This window comes from Mycteria americana, chromosome 9 (genome assembly GCF_035582795.1).
Source record: "Mycteria americana isolate JAX WOST 10 ecotype Jacksonville Zoo and Gardens chromosome 9, USCA_MyAme_1.0, whole genome shotgun sequence".
Classification (NCBI taxonomy): Eukaryota; Metazoa; Chordata; class Aves; order Ciconiiformes; family Ciconiidae; genus Mycteria; species Mycteria americana.
The window spans coordinates 1,521,256-1,526,141 of NC_134373.1; the positions used below are offsets into that span (position 1 = coordinate 1,521,256).

Sequence of the window (4,886 nt, forward strand, 5' to 3'; positions counted from 1 at the left end):
GCTCCCTCTCGCAGAGCCGGGCTGAATCTGCAGCTCCAACATGCCCAAGAGCACGAAAGCTGGTTTTGTTGCTGGAGTTGGCAGATATGTGCGCGAGGATCACAGCTGATGACTCAGAAGGTGCTGTTTTTACAGATACTTTGCTGACTACAAAGTCACTCTGAGAGTTTGGTTTTACCCTGCAAAACCTGTACGTAAATGCGTTGCCTTTCCCCAAGAGAAATCTCTTTGCTTTCAGGTCTGTTTTTCTTTGGTGCCGTCGGTAAATGCAGAATTAGCTCATCACTGAAGCCTGACACTTGCAGAGACATGAAGTTTGCTAGCTCCCTGCACGTTTTCTTTTCTTTCCTCATCAGCTTCTGTTCGGGGAAATCAGTGCAAGGTAGTGGATGCAGGGGACGTGCATGGCAGTGCTTAGACTGTAACTCAGTCTGCAAAACCTGCATTGCCAGTGATGCAGAAGAGAAAGGGAGAGGAAAGCATCCATCACCCAGACTTTTAGGCTCTGGGTTGATCAGGTGGGCTGCTCAATAATAATATTTGCTTCTGGTCGTCTTTGCTGTGACTGCTTGCACTTTATGTCACAGGTTAGTGTTGGGTGCAGAAAACATCAAGAGGCAGAATTTGTGGCCCCTTCTTTGTACAACGGCCTTCTTTTGGGCAAAACTGAGGAAATATGGGATGGGCCAAATCACGATGATCTGGTGAAAATTCAGGCTGGCCTCCTGGGAGCTATTAGTGCTCTTCACTGATTTAATCAAACCTTCAGAAGTTTAAAGCCGAAAGGGACTGTCTGATCACTTTGACCTCCTGTTTATGGCAGGCTGGAGCACTTTGGCCAGACACCTGTGTTGAGTCCCCTGACGTGCTTACCTAAAATTTGTCAGTCCCTACCTCCCTCTTTCATCTTTCCTTTTCAACTTTACCCATTTTTTTCCTGTGTTATTTTTCCTTTTAATCCTTTAAAAAATACCTCTCTGCGAGGTCCCGAGCAAACGATGGCGTCCCTGCCGTGATGGAGATGTTTCGCCCAGCCCCATCTTGAGCCACTACACGGTCTGCAACTGCATTTCAGTCCACTTACCAAATGTGACAAGAGCAATCCTGGCTCCTTCAGTGCAGTGACTCATAAGGACAAGTTATTAAGATATTAAGTCCCAGGACCGGGGCCAAGAGGATTCAGACACTGCCTGCATCACTGTTGCTGTCTCTGTCCTTCTCCATGGCGTGTTTACATATCAGCTGGAAATTTCCTAAATAAGCTGATTCTAACCATCAACAAATACCGTTCAGATAATGCACATTTCATGGTAGTTTCCAGTATTCTGCCTACAGGAGGATATAAAAACTTCTTTTGTTATAATATAGCCTCCTTGGCAGCTTGTAACTCAGTGGGAAAGGCTCTGGATTCCTGGAGGAGCGCACTGTGTCAGCGATTTTGGGTATTTCAGGGAGCGTGAGGCCTCACTGGGGAAAAAAAGAAAGCCTGAGAAAAACTCTGCTCTCCTTTTGAGATTAATCGGTAATCAAATTAGGTCGAATATCAAAAAGTGCAACTAAGGGGTGTGAAAAGACATTCTCTGTCTCGGCAGATCTGGTGGGCTTTTATAGGAAGCGGGAGTACTGCCAGCCGTCTACCGAGTGTGTGCCTGTGTCATATTTCATTTCAAAATGAAAATTCAAGGGAGCGAAGGCTTCCATGCACACTTCTCCCAGAGCTTTTGTTAGCTTAGCGAGGTGGTGGCAGAAGTAGCCTCCATCCCTGGGTGGGCCCGCCCCGATGGGGGATGCCCAGTAGCATCCAGCATCTAGGGCGCGAGGATGCTTTGGAGACTTCTGCAGTCTACCTCCTCTCCGAGACAGGCGTAAAGGTGTCCCCAGCCAGGATTTCTTCCGTCCAGGGGGTTTCCTATTCTCTGTTTTCCTGAAGAACCCTTGTTATTTTCAGTAGAGTTTTCCTGAATGCAGGCGATCCAACCAAAAGGTTCAAATAGGTTAAAGTTTTCTAGTGAAGTTATTTCCCCCCACCCAATGGACTTTTTTGCACTATCAAAAGTTTTTCTGGAAAGGTTCTGCTTTCCTTAGAAATTTGAGTCCATCTTTAAAAATATCTCCAAAGGTGGGGGGAGGAGGTAAAAATTTTTAAATTTTAAAACCATTGCAAACTTACAATTTTCACTGAAAAATCTAGCCCTCAACAAATTATGGATCTTGGGTGGAAAATTTTGACTGAGGCAGTTTGGGGCTTTTTTTCTTTCTTTTTTTTTTTTTTTAAATTGTAAACCTACACAGAGCCTTGCTCTCTGCTTTATTTGCTCTGACCACCTCCATAAAAAAATATAGAGAGTTCATGTACCTGCTCATGACATGCATCACATTGTTTTTCTAATGATTTTTCAACAGAATGGCTTAAATTTTAGTACCTCATTGGAAAAAAAAATACAATGACTTTTTCATTGTCCTTCTTTTCCCCCTCTACGCTGCTCTGCACAGAAAAAGTGTCTTTTCAGACCAAGGCTGGAGGTTTGTTGCACGTGCCCACCAAAGACAATGTTGCCAAAGTAGAAAAACCTTTCATAAAAGTTGAAAGCGGTAAGGTTTTTTTTAACATCTCTTGTGCTTTTTCTTGAACCTGTGGCTTGTAGGGTGGGCGCACCTTGGATGGTGTGCTCTTTTGCTCCGAGATACATAGCTCTTCAATGCAATGCTTGCAAGTGGGAAAGGGGCAAGTGATCCCTGCTCTGAATATCAAGTTGGAAAGCAGCTTGAAATGGCTTTAAAATGTGGAAGAAGAGCCTGGGAGCTGAATTTAGGATGGAGCTCCCTTCCAGGGGCCTTCCCAGCCCCCTGCTCTGGGAAGAACTGCAACAACTAAACTCCTTGGGAAAACGCACTTACAAGTTGTTGTCGTCATTTTTTAGCTGCCATATTAAAAATGAAAGAGAAAGATCCTCCAAAATATTTCTTTTCAATAAAGAGCCTTCTTTCAACAACCAAAAAAGACAATTCAAAGGAATATTTCAGGCAGCTGTTTTTAATTAACTCACATGATCAGCTGGTGGAAGAATTAAATTAGAGTTGCTTGATTTTATTATGGTTCCATTTTATCTACAGACCAACAAAGGTTAGAGGCAAAGCCTCCACGGAGGGGCCTGATCCAGAGCGTACTGGAGGCTTGGAAAGTCCCCCTCTGACGCTCAGCATCTTTCAACTGGACTCACTGGTAATTTGAAATCTGCCTCTCCATTTAGCGGCTCCGTATCTTGAACTGAGTATATTCTACAAGAATTTATTTTTAATCTTGTGCTGTGGTGCAACGGGCTGCTTGGCGAAGAGGCTTTATAGACCCAACGTGTGCGCTTTTTTGGGAAGATAATTACACGAGTTCAAAGTCTCGTCAGCCAATCGTATTTTGGTATTCATGCAAGCTGTTTCATAATGCCGTTTTGAACCCTGTTGGTGGCATAATTAAGATTTAATTAAATACAGGAATAGAAACATGTTGTTCATTTGACCATCTGTGAGTCAATGACTACAGTGGTTTTCTAAGTTTCTATGCTACATGCTGTTAGTGAGTGTTTCATATTATTTTCCATCTCCCCAGCCATACTTGCACGTTTTCAGAGCCACCGAAGAGCCAAAGCAGATATTATAATCTTGTGTTGATGATCATCTCTTTCTGCTGTTCTTCGCTATTGATCGTATTGAGCAAAGTCATACCTCTCAAGTGTAGCAGGAGCTGCTAAGATGATAGGGAATGGGAATGCCAAAGAAACGATAGCATAATCCAAAGATAAAAAGAAACAAGGTGGTGCATTTTGTTCCCTGCATTTTTTTGATGGTTAAATGTCCAAGCCAGCAGCACCAAGGCTCCCATAATAATAATAATAATAGTAATAATAATAATGCAGATACTTGTATTTTTCTCAGAGTCTTCCTACAGCACCTAGCGTGAAGCAGCCTTGTTCTCATCTGCAGGACAGATATGACAGCGATGTTCAAACTGTGGCAACAGTCAAGTACCCGAAGTGCACATCAGGGCCCCAGAGTACCAGCTTCTACGTAAATCAGAGCTCAGAAGATGTTTAGCTGATGTGCCCAAAATAAGCACTTTTTGGTTTGACAAAAACTATTTGTGAGTTATAAGACAATGTAAGTTTGATTTAACTGAAAAGGGTGGGTTTTTCCCTAATTAAAACTGGTTTTTTTCTGAAACTTTAGAAGGGAAATGTTTTGATTTCAACAAGATATTATGAGACTAAATTTGGTTAAATGTTGTGTTTTTAAATAGTGTAAAATTCACCCCAAGTCAAAACTGAAACATTTTGTTTCAGATACAATGAAATGTCGTGTTGTGATCTGAACATTTCTTTCCCTACTGTTTTCTGGTTAAAGGGATAAAAGGAAAAAAAATGTTTGAGTTAAGTCAAACAATATTTATGCTTTCTTGGCTTTTTCTTGGGGAGGAAGAAAGGTGGTTGGTCAACCACCAACCCCCAAATAAATGCTTTAAAAAGCTCTTGCTGAAGCACCTAGAAAAGCATAGAAGAGGGATTTGCCTTTGCTCCTGTTGATTCCCTGTTTTACAGTCTACCAAAATAGGTTATACATTTTCTTTTCTCACAATACAGCTTTTAAAATCAGAATTTTAATACATTCTATTAATTATTTTTTCATATTTACATGCCTTTTATTTCTTTATTTCTTTTATTTCTTTATTTCTTTCTTATATTCACTCACTTTTTTTGTTTTCTGCTTTGGGGCACAGATGAAGGTGACCGATCAGGTTAGCAACAGTAGAAGGATACTATGAAAAATTTTTAAAAATGTTTCAGAAAGTCAACAGTTTCCAGAAGGGGGGAAAAATATGTGGAAAAATACTAGCG

The 4,886-nt window shown here is 41.5% G+C and overlaps 1 long non-coding RNA gene across 1 annotated transcript; it reads left to right on the forward strand.

Moving 5' to 3' along the window:
- Window positions 1-372: 372 nt before the first annotated feature.
- Window positions 373-4,583, forward strand: LOC142414609 (uncharacterized). The gene is made up of 3 exons (XR_012777132.1): window positions 373-518; window positions 2,494-2,592; window positions 3,931-4,583. It is a non-coding gene; the product is annotated as an uncharacterized LOC142414609 (long non-coding RNA).
- Window positions 4,584-4,886: the final 303 nt, after the last annotated feature.